Genomic DNA, 12,654 nt, shown 5'->3' with positions numbered 1-12,654 from the left:
CCATGATTAGATATATGATCAAGTTTATGCTAGGTAGCATTCCACATCAAAAAGAAATCTTCTTTATCATTTACCTATCGAGGACGAGCAGGAATTAAGCTTGGGGATGCTCATACGTCTCGATCGTATCTTTAATTTTTGATTGTTTCATGCCAATATTATACAACTTTCACATATTTTTGGCAAGTTTTTATATGATTTATTGGACTAACCTATTGATCCAGTGCCTAGTGCCAGTTCCTGTTTTTTGCATGTTTTTTGTTTCACAGAAAATCCATATCAAACGAAGTCCAAACACGATAAAAATTTATGGAGAATTATTTTGGAATATATGTGATTTTTGGGAGGTGGAATCAATGCAAACATGGGCCCACAGTGCCCACAACCCACCAGGGTGCGCCCCAGGCCCCAGGCGCGCCTAGGTGTCTTATGCTCTCCTCGAACGTCGGTTGGAGCTATACTTCGGGCGCAAGGAAGCCTATATCCGAAAAAAAATCGTGTTAAAATTTCAGCGCAACCGGAGTTACGGATCTCCTGGAATATAAGAAACAGTTTTCGGCCAGATCACGGGGAAGCAAAACAGAAGGGAACAGAGAGACATATCCAATCTCAGAGGGGCTCTTTCCCCTCCGACGCCATGGAGGCCATGGACCAGTGGGGGAACTCTCCTCCCATCTAGGGGGAGCCAAGGAAGAAGAAGAAGGAGGAGGAGGGGGGCTCTCTCCCCCTCTCTCCCGATGGCGCCGGAGTGCCGCAGGGGCAAGGATCGTGACGTCGATCTACATCAACAATCTTGCTACCGTTGATGTCTACTATGCAAATTTATCCCGGTAGACGTTGTTGGGCCACCAAGTGCAGAGATTTGTAGGACAATAGCAAATTTCCCTCAAGTGGATGACCTAAGGTTTATCAATCTGTGGGAGGCGTAGGATGAAGATGGTCTGTCTCAAACAACCCTGCAACCAAACAAAAAAGAGTCTCTTGTGTCCCCAACACACCCAATACAATGGTAAATTGTATAGGTGCACTAGTTCGGCGAAGAGATGGTGATACATGCGCAATATGGATAGTAGATATAGGTTTTTGTAATCTAAAAATATAGAAACAACAAGGTAGCAAGTAGCAAAAGTGAGAAAAACGGTATTGCAATGCTTGAAAACAAGGCCTAGGGTTCATACTTTCACTAGTGCAAGTTCTCTCAACAATGATAACATAATTAAATCATATGGCAATCCCTCAACGGGCGACAAAAGTCACTCCAAAGTGCCTATCACGGAGAACATAAGATGAAATTGCTTGTAGGGTGCGAAACCACCTCAAAGTTATTCTTTCCGATCAATCCATTGAGCTATTCCTATAAGTGTCACAAACAACCCTAGAGTTCGTAGGAAAATAACACCATATGACACACATCAACCAACCCTAATGTCACCTAGATACTCCAATGTCACCACAAGTATCCGTGGGTCAATTATACGATATGCATCAAACAACTTCAGATTCATAATATTCAATCCAACATAAAGAACCTCAAAGAGTGCCCCAAGGTTCCTACCGAAGAAACAAGAACAAAAATGTGCATCAACCCCTATGCATAGATTACCCCAATATCACTGTCGGTGTCTAAACCGGTGGATCTCGGGTAGGGGGTCCTGAACTGTGCGTCTAGGCGGATGGTAACAGGAGACAAGGGACACGATGTTTTTACCCAGGTTCGGGCCCTCTCGATGGAGGTAAGACCCTACTCCTGCTTGATTAATATTGATGATATGGGTAGTACAAGAGTAGATCTACCACGAGATCAAGGAGGCTAAACCCTAGAAGCTAGCCTATGGTATGATTGTCGTTCCTACGGACTAAAACCCTCCGGTTTATATAGACACGGAGAGGGCTAGGGTTACACAGAGTCGGTTACAATGGTAGGAGATCTACATATCCGTACCGCCAAGCTTGCCTTCCACGCCAAGGAAAGTCCCATTCGGACACGGGACGAAGTCTTCAATCTTGTATCTTCATAGTCCAGGAGTCCGGCCGAAGGTATAGTCCGGCTATTCGGACACCCCCTAATCCAGGACTCCCTCAGTAGCCCCCGAACCAGGCTTCAATGACGACGAGTCCGGCGCGCAAATTGTCTTCGGCATTGCAAAGCGGGTTCTCCTCCAAATTCCATGTACCTGTTGAATAATGTCCGGTTTCTTGTAAATGTAGCGCTCCTTGGCTTCTACGCCCAATAATGGCCGTCTTCCACGTGTTAAACGAATATGAAAAGTTAGGGTGTTTTTATATTTACACCCCTAGCCGCGTGAATGAGCCGCCTATTTAAGGGGACGAGGATTTAGATCCAAACCACACCTTCTCCCCTCCGCGAGTATTCATCAGAGCGTATCCGACAGAGGTCCATTCTATCATGGTCGGCCGCCGCAGCTCCTCCTCTCGCCCTTCCAGCCCTCAGCCTGGAGATTGGGAGAGATGCTCCATCCCGCACAGCGAGCTAGTGACGCTCCAGACAAAGGGATTTCTCCCCCCGGCCTATATGGTCCCGGTTCGAGCCGGACTTGCCACCTATAATGGCGGAGAGCAAGCGGAGAGCGCCCCCAATCCCTCCAAAGGAGAGCGGGTATGCCTTGTCCCTTACTTAATAAGAGGGCTCGGATTTCCAATTCATCCGCTTCTCCGGGGGCTCCTGGAGTTCTATGGCCTCCAGCTGCACAACCTCACGCCTGCCTCCATATTGCATATCGCGGGCTTCGTAGCCCTTTGCGAGCTGTTTTTGGGCTGCGAGGCTCATTTCGCGCTGTGGAAAAGGCTATTCTGCCTTGTGCCCCGTTCTCATAAGGGGTCAATATATCAAGTGGGCGGAGCCGAAGTGTGGCGCATCGCCGGGACCGGATATCTATCCGGAACCCCAAAGAAGGCATCCGAGGACTGGCCTTCGGAATGGTTTTATATAGAGGACGTCCCGCTGCCGGATCCTGTCCGGATTGGCCTCCCTGAGTTTGACAGTGCTCCCCTAAAGAAGCGCCTAAGCTGGCGTCCACGGAGCCCTCAAAGTGAAATCGACAAGGACGTTCTTTACCTGATGGGCCGGATAAGATTGTTAGCTCATTCGGACTGACCATGATCGGGGTCATGGCCGCATGCATCATGGGAGGGGTGCAGCCGCTCCAGTATAGAGGCCATCCCATGTGGGACTTCAACGGGGAGGACGACGCCACCTGCCACAGCCGTAAGGGGCCGGATTCGGCTACCGCTCTAATAAAGATCTTGTCTGCTTTGTACAAGGGAGAAGAGGAGGAATTTCTCCGCGTCAACCCACAGGGTGGATTTTCTATGTACAATCCCCCAAGTTGGGTAAGTGGACACTTTTACTTGCCCATCCGTTTTATATTCCCATCGTTAAATATTTAGTCTCACGACTTCAACGCAGGAACTGCGCCAGGCTGTTAAAGAAATAAACATCCCTCCTCCACAACCCGAGGATCCGGGACGGTCCCTCGACCCGGCCTCTCAAGAGGATCCGGACTTATTTATGGAGCTGATTGATGGGGTGTTTCATCAATTGAGCAAGGACAACGCCTTGGTGGCCATTACGGCCGATTACCCAGGGCTACTCCCAGCCTCACAAGTAACTGAGACCGAAGTCCCAGCACTTTGAAAAGGGATCTATCCTCGCGTGTTTTCGATTGTTGTATGACAACCGTGTTTTGCAGGGGAGGTCCTTGAGACGGGAGGCCGAGCCTGCGGCGACTAGCCAACGAGGGGCGGCAAGGCCCCGCGGGCTGAAAAGAAGTGCGGTCCGGACTAAGACACCGGCACAAAGGTATAGCGCGCCATCTTATTCCCAGGTGTTATTCCTTCAAGGCATATTAACGCTCGTGCTCTCTTCAGGACGAAGAGACCACACCGGACTATATCCGGAGAGGTTGCCAATCGCGCCTCCACCAGACAGGCTCCAAAGCCTGGTCCGGAAGCGGAGGCGAACACAAGGCGCGCACCGGACGCTCCTCCGACAGAGGATGCGGACAGGCTGTCTGCCACCAATTCCGAGGTGGAGAGTGCCATGAACCACAGGCGTCGCCGGAAAGTTCTTCGCGACGCTTGTTTCTCCCAAGAGGCATTGGATGCCTTCAATTCGGGAGATGCGTATCTCTGTGCCGCTCAAAATGGTCTAGCCAGAGCCATGGAGCAATGTGTAAAAGACATACGGGTAAGAAAATTTTGGTAATTATATATATACCAGTAGCCCCCGAGACTTGAAACAGTTAGAATAACTTATTTAAGGATCATTTGTTATGCAGGTTCTTACAGAAAAGAATACCCTATTGTCCCAGGAGCTGGAAGAGTGCAAAGCCCAACTTGAGGCCGCACTAGCCGCGGCAGGGGAGCCCAAGGAGACCCCCTCTGGTAATATACGCTTCGGAAGATAAGTATTTTGTGAAGTGCGGCGTGGGTGCAAATCTGACAAATGAAATTGTAGATGGCGCCGGATTAAATCCGGAAAAGCAACAACTCCTACGCCAGCTGAAGGCTGGTGAGAGTATGCTAACAAAGGTGAGGCGAGAGAAGAACGATCTCCAAGATGCCAACACCAAGCTGGGCGTTGAACTGAAGGATGTTCGTGCCCAGCTGTTGGACTCTGTTAAGGAGAATCAGCGGCTTCGACGCGGCATATTTAGTAAGTGCTTAAACGAACTTTGAAAAAAGAGTTCGGCGAGGAAGTCGACTAACAGAGTAATGTCTGTAGGTATGCTAACAGGTCGTCCTGCAGAGGAAATGCCCGGTTCTACGGGTGACCTTCTTCCCGAGCTCTCACAACTGCACGAGCGAGTTCGGCAGGTGATGCAAGGCGTCGCCCAGGCCTTCTAGCCATCCGTCTCCATGCCCGAAGGCCTTGGAGAGCTTGTAGAGAAGCTGAAGGGAGCGCGGTGGCACTTCAGATTGTGGAAGATGTCGGCCTGCCATCAAGGCGCCAGGGAGGCCTGGGCCATGGTGAAGATGTGGTACACGAAGGCTGACCCAAACCACATGGCCGAGGTCGGACCCGTGGGGCCCGATGGGAAAGAGATCCCTATGAGCTTAGTATACGGCCAAGTAGAATTGGCCGCAAAGTATTCCCAACAGGACTGTGAGCTAGACAGCCTGTTAGATGGTATTGAAGAGGAATACAATCAGTCAGATTGACTATGTAATTTTAATTGACATGTGTAATGCCTTCTAGCCGGATTGTAGATCGTTTGTCATGGCCGACCTTTTCGCTTCAACCTCGGGACCTGACGGTCCGGAGTGCGTTCGAATACCCTCGCGGTTATATAAGAACCGGGGTATGCATGGAGACCAGGCGTAGGGGTCATTAGTGCTTGAACAGACAAGTGCCCAACTAGTTATGTTATATTACATGGTTAGTAAGAAACATCTTCCAGGGAGAATAGTTCCGTTAGGGGTTCCTTTCCCTGGGAGGCATGCCCTAAAGTGCATGTCCATTCTGCGAAAAGAGACGCAGGAAAAACATCTGGGGCGTATAGATAAATAAGTGAAAAAAAGATCATCTTTAGTTCACCGACCGAATATTCCCTTAAGAACGCTAGCTTTCGGCTTCACCCAGTTTGAGGTACACATCCGGCTGACTCGGCAGTAACAATCGCAGAGGTGCTCCTTTACCACCTAGCCAAACAATCGGGAACATAGGGGTAAGCACAGGAGCCAGGCAACCCAGCTTGGCCAAAACTTAAGTCATATCGATGCATATAATGGTGAATAAAAGGTACATGCGGAAGTGTGACACATGTGTTGGGCATGAAGCCCATATAAATAAGCTTCTGTTTAAAGAAGCCCCCAGGTTTAATGAGCACGGATAGCACGTCACTTTATGAGCCTTTAAAGGCTATAAGAGAGAGAGAGAGAGAGAGAGAGAGAGAGAGAGAGAGAGAGAGAGGGGAGAAGGAGAGAAATGTAAGACAGAAAGCATATAAAAATGGACAGAGGAAGGAGACGAACACAGAGTCTGGAGCTAGGCATAGAATCTTCGGAGACGGGCTGTGTTCCATGGGTTCGGCTCGAGTCGGTTATCCGATGCATCTCGCAGGCGGTACGCTCCACCAGTCAAGACTTGGTCAATTATGAAGGGACCTTCCCACTTGGGCTTGAGTTTGTCCTTTTTCGTGTCCTGTAGGCGTAGAACTAATTTGCCAACATTGTAATTTTTGGCCCGTACTTCTCTGCTTTGGTATCTTCGAGCCTGCTGTTGATAGAATGCGGAACGGGATTTTGCCACGCCACGCTCTTCCTCCAAGGTGTCCAAACTATCCTACCGATCGAGCTCGGCTTCTCTTTCTTCGTACATGCGCACTCGACGTGAGTCATGAATTATGTCGCAGGGCAAAACTGCCTCTGCGCCATACACCATGAAGAATGGTGTGTATCCGGTGGTGCGATTCGGCGTGGTCCGCAGCCCCCAGAGTACGGAGTCGAGCTCCTCTACCCAGTGCGTATTAGATTCCTTAAGGTACCGCACTAATTTGGGTTTGATGCCGCTCATGATAAGACCAATTGCACGTTCGACCTGGCCGTTAGTTTGTGGGTGATAGACGGAAGCATAATCGAGCTTGATGCCCATGTTTTTGCACCAGAGTTTTACCTCATCGGCCGTAAAGTTCGTGCCGTTATCAGTGATGATGCTGTGGGGGACGCCGTAATGGTGTACAACCCCGGATATAAAGTCTATCACCGGTCCGGATTCGGCTGTCTTAACAGGCTTGGCTTCTATCCATTTGGTGAACTTATCCACCATGACTAGTAAGTATTTTTTCTTGTGGGTTCCGCCTTTAAGGGGTCCAACCATGTCAATCCCCCAAACCGCGAAGGGCCAAGTGATGGGGATAGTTTGGAGGGTGGTGGGTGGCATATGGCTTTGGTTTGCAAAAAGTTGGCAACCGACGCATCGTTGGACTAAGTCCTGGGCGTCTGCCCGGGCCGTCGGCCAATAAAAGCCTGTACGAAAGGCCTTGCTTACAAGGGACCGAGCTGTAGCGTGATGACCGCCGAGTCCGGCATGAATTTTAGCGAGGAGGTTCCGCCCTTCCTCTTCGGAGATGCACCTTTGAAGGACTCCGGTAGTGCTTTTCTTATAAAGCTCTCCCTCATGGACTTTATAGGCTTTAGATCACCGCACTATGCAGCGTGCCTCATTTTGGTCCTCGGGGAGTTCTTGCCTAGTAAGGTAGGCAAGGAATGGTTCCGTCCACGGGGCGATGACGGCCATTATTACGTGGGCTGAAGGTGTTATTTCATTGGCAGAGCCTCCAATTATGTCAGAGTGTTCGGTGTCGGGCAGTGCGGTTGGGTCCGGGCTGTTATTGCCGGGTTCCCCTTCCCATACTACGGATGGCTTGAACAGCCTTTCCAAGAAGATGTTGGGGGGACTACATCGCGTTTTGCGCCGATGCGTGCCAGGACATCTGTCGCCTGATTATTTTCCCAGGCTATATGGTGAAATTCGAGCCCTTCGAACCGAGCTGACATTTTTAGGACAGTGTTGCGATAAGCTGCCATTTTTGGATGCTTGGCATCAAAGTCTCCATTTATTTGGGATACTGCGAGGTTCGAGTCCCTGCGCACCTCTAGGCGTTGAATGCCCATGGATACTGCCAACCGGAGACCATGTAAAAGGGCCTCATATTTGGCTGCATTGTTGGAGTCTGTGTACATTATCTGGAGTACGTATTGAACTATGTCTCCTATGGGGGACGTCAAAACGACGCCAGCCCCTAGACCGGCCAACATTTTGGAGCCGTCGAGGTGCATGACCCAGTTTGAATATGTGTCGTACTCTTTAGGGAGTTCGGCCTCCGTCCATTCTGCGACGAAGTCGGCCAAAACTTGCGACTTGATAGCTCGCCGTGGCTTGTAAGTTATGTCGAACGGGAGGATCTCAATGGCCCATTTTGCAATCTGGCCCGTCGCGTCGCGGTTGTTTATAATATCGTAAAGTGGCACTTCCGAGGCTACTGTTATTGAACACTCTTGAAAGTAGTGTCGCAGCTTCCGGGATGCCATAAATCCTGCGTACGCAATCTTTTGATAATGCGGGTACCGTGACTTGCACGGAGTAAGGACAGTGGACACATAGTAGACCGGCTTTTGAAGGGGGAATTTGTGTCCATCCGTTTCTCATTCGACGACGAGCACTGCGCTTACGACCTGATGGGTTGCTGCAATGTATAATAGCATTGGTTCGCCAATGTTTGGCGCGGCCAGGACTGGGTTTGTTGCCAAGATGGCTTTTATTTCGTCGAGTCCGGCCGTGGCTGCATTCGTCCACTCGAAGTGTTCGGTGCACCGAAGGAGACGGTAAAGGGGTAGGGCCTTTTCTCCCAAGCGGGAGATAAAGCGGCTTAGAGCCGCCACGCATCCGGTTAATTTTTGTATTTGTTTGAGGTCCTTCGGGATATCCAATTGTGACAGAGCTCGGATCTTGGCTGGATTTGCTTCAGTTCCTCTACCGGATACAATGAAGCCCAAGAGCTTTCCGACTGGAACGCCAAAAACGCATTTTTCCGGGTTGAGATTGATGTCGTATGTTCGGAGGTTATCGAATGTTAGCCTCAAGTCGTCTACTAGAGATTCGACATGTCTTGTTTTAACGACCACATCATCTACGTATGCCTCCACTGTTTTGCCGATCTGGTTTGCCAGACATGTCTGAATCATGCGCTGATATGTTGTGCCGGCGTTTTTGAGCCCGAAGGGCATTGTGTTGAAGCAGAATGGGCCGTATGGTGTGATGAATGCCGTTGCGGCTTGGTCTGACTCTGCCATCTTTATTTGATGGTAGCCAGAGTATGCGTCGAGGAAACACAATGAATCGTGTCATGCGGTAGCGTCGATAATTTGATCGATGCGGGGGAGAGGGAAGGGATCCTTTTGGCAAGCCTTGTTAAGGTCTTTAAAATCAACGCACAGACGCCAGGATTTGTCCTTCTTTGGTACCATCACCAGATTTGCTAGCCAGTCCGGGTGTTTTATATCTTTGATGAATCCGGCCTCCAATAGCTTGGCTAGTTCCTCTCCCATGGCCTGTCTCTTAGGTTCGGAAAAACGCCGAAGAGCCTGTTTGACTGGCTTGAATCCTTTTAGGATATTTAAGCTGTGTTCGGCCAGCCTGCGTGGGATTCCTGGCATGTCTGAAGGGTGCCAAGCGAAAATGTCCTAGTTCTCTCATAGGAACTCTCGCAGTGCGGCGTCTACATCAGGGTTTAACTATGCCCCGATGGAAGCTGTTTTATTGGGGTCCGTTGGATGGACCTGGAATTTGACTATTTCGTCCGCCGGTTTAAAGGAGGTGGACTTGGATCTTTTGTCGAGTATCACATCGTCCCTATTCACCATGGAGCGCAGCGCAGTCAGTTCCTCAGCCGCTAGGGCTTCGGATAGCGCCTCGAGGGCCAATGCGGCTGTCTTGTTTTCGGTGCGGAGTGCTATGTCTGGATCACTAGCGAGAGTGATGATTCCGTTAGGCCCGGGCATCTTGAGCTTCATGTACCCGTAATGGGGTATTGCTTGGAAGATTGTAAACGCTTCCCGCCCTAGCAGAGCGTGATATCCGCTACTGAACGGGACCACTTGGAACGTGACCTCTTCAGACCTATAATTATCCGGCGTGCCGAACACCACATCTAGTGTGATTTTTCCTGTACAGCGCGCTTCCTGACTGGGGATTATTCCTCTAAAGGTTGTGCTGCTTCGCTCAATGCGGTTCCAGTCTATTTCCTTTTTTGAAGGGTTTCCTCATAAATGAGGTTCAATCAGCTGCCGCCATCCATGAGTACCTTGTTAAGACGAAAGCCGTCCACTATTGGAATGAGGACCAATGCGGCTTGTGCTCGGGCTATTCGGAATTTAGGTTCATCACTGGCGTTAAAAGTAATAGCCGTGTCACTCCATGGGTTTATTGTTGCTAGTTGGTAGACTCCGGCAAGGCTGCGGAGTGTTCTTTTTCGCATATTATTTGATGCGAAAGTCTCGAACACTGTTAATATCGTACTGGTGTCTCTGGGGTGGCTTTCTGTGGCTTCTAGAATTAGAAGTGTTGGAAATATGCCCTAGAGGCAATAATAAATAAGTTATTATTATATTTCTTTATTCATGATAATAGTCTTTTATTCATGCTATAACTGTATTATCCGGAAATCGTAATACACGTGTGAATACATAGACCACAATATGTCCCTAGTGAGCCTCTAGTTGACTAGCTCGTTGTGATCAACAGATAGTCATGGTTTCCTGGCTATGGACATTGGATGTCGTTGATAACGGGATCACATCATTAGGAGAATGATGTGATGGACAAGACCCAATCCTAAGCATAGCACAAAGATCGTGTAGTTCGTTTGCTAGAGCTTTGTCAATGTAAAGTATCTCTTCATTTGACCATGAGAGCGTGTAACTCCTAGATACCGTAGGAGTGCTTTGGGTGTATCAAACGTCACAACGTAACTGGGTGACTATAAAGGTGCACTACAGGTATCTCCGAAAGTATCTATTGTTTTATGCGGATCGAGACTGGGATTTGTCACTCCGTGTAAACGGAGAGGTATCTCTGGGCCCACTCGGTAGGACATCATCATATGCGCAATGTGACCAAGGAGTTGATCACGGGATGATGTGTTACGTAACGAGTAAAGTGACTTGCCGGTAACGAGATTGAACAAGGTATTGGATACCGACGATCGAGTCTCGGGCAAGTAACATACCGATAGACAAAGGGAATTGAATACGGGATTGATTAAGTCCTTGACATCGTGGTTCATCCGATGAGATCATCGTGGAACATGTGGGAGCCATCATGGGTATCCAGATCCCGCTGTTGGTTATTGACCGGAGAACGTCTCGGTCATGTCTACATGTCTCCCGAACCCGTAGGGTCTACACACTTAAGGTTCGATGACGCTAGGGTTATAAAGGAAGCTTGTATGTGGTTACCGAATGTTGTTCGGAGTCCCGGATGAGATCCCGGACGTCACGAGGAGTTCCGGAATGGTCCGGAGGTAAAGATTTATATATGGGAAGTCCTGTTTTGGTCACCGGAAAAGTTTCGGGTGTTATCGGTATTGTACCGGGACCACCGGGAGGGTCCCGGGGGTCCACCAAGTGGGGCCACCTGCCCCAGAAGGTTGCGTGGGCCAAGTGTGGGAGGGGACCAGCCCCTAGGAGGGCTGGTGCACCCCCCACAAGGGGGCCAAGGCACAAGGGAGAGTGGGAGGGGGCAAACCCTAGTCCAGATGGGCCTTAAGGCCCATATTGGTGCGCCTCCCTCTCCTCTCCCCTCTTGGCCGCCACCCCCTTTGCCATCTAGGGCTGGCCGCACCCCTTGGGGTTGGGAAACCCTAAAGGGGGCGCAGCCCCCCCTTGCCCCCTATATATAGTTGAGGTTTGGGGCTGCCATACACATGAGTTCTCTCCCTCTTGGTGCAGCCCTACCTCTCTCCCTACTCCTCCTCTCCCATGGTGCTTGGCGAAGCCCTGCTGGATTGCCACGCTCCTCCATCACCACCACGCCATTGTGCTGCTGCTGGATGGAGTCTTCCTCAACCTCTCCCTCTCTCCTTGCTGGATCAAGGCGTGGGAGACGTCACCGGGCTGTACGTGTGTTGAACGCGGAGGTGCCGTGCGTTCGGCACTTGATCATCGGTGATTTGAATCACGACGAATACGACTTCATCAACCCCGTTCACTTGAACGCTTCTGCTTAGCGATCTACAAGGGTATGTAGATGCACTCTCTTTCTACTCGATGCTGGTCTCTCCATAGATAGATCTTGGTGACACGTAAGAAAATTTTGAATTTCTGCTACGTTCCCCAACAGTGGCATCATGAGCTAGGTCTATTGCGTAGATTCTTTGCACGAGTAGAACACAAAGTAGTTGTGGGCGTTGATGTTGTTCAATATGCTTACCGTTACTAGTCCAATCTTGTTTCGACGGTATTGTGGGATGAAGCGGCCCGGACCGACCTTACACGTACTCTTACGTGAGACAGGTTCCACCGATTGACATGCACTTGGTGCATAAGGTGGCTAGCGGGTGCCAGTCTCTCCCACTTTAGTCGGAACGGATTCGATGAAAAGGGTCCTTATGAAGGGTAAATAGCAATTGGCATATCACGTTGTGGTCTTGCGTAGGTAAGAAACGTTCTTGCTAGAAACCCATAGCAGCCACGTAAAACATGCAACAACAATTAGAGGACGTCTAACTTGTTTTTGCAGGGTATGCTATGTGATGTGATATGGCCAAAGGATGTGATGAATGAATATATGTGATGTATGAGATTGATCATGTTCTTGTAATAGGAATCACGACTTGCATGTCTATGAGTATGACAACCGGCAGGAGCCATAGGAGTTGTCTTTATTTTTTGACCTGCGTGTCATTGAAGAACGCCATGTAAACTACTTTACTTTATTGCTAAACGCGTTAGTCATAGAAGTAGAAGTAGTCGTTGGCGTGACAACTTCATGAAGACACGATGATGGAGATCATGGTGTCATGCCGGTGACAAGATGATCATGGAGCCCCGAAGATGGAGATCAATGGAGCTATATGATATTGGCCATATCATGTCACAACTATATAATTGCATGTGATGTTTATTATGTTTATG

This window comes from Triticum aestivum, chromosome 5A (assembly GCF_018294505.1).
Source record: "Triticum aestivum cultivar Chinese Spring chromosome 5A, IWGSC CS RefSeq v2.1, whole genome shotgun sequence".
Taxonomy (NCBI): domain Eukaryota; kingdom Viridiplantae; phylum Streptophyta; class Magnoliopsida; order Poales; family Poaceae; genus Triticum; species Triticum aestivum.
This window is presented reverse-complemented; position numbering follows the sequence as displayed.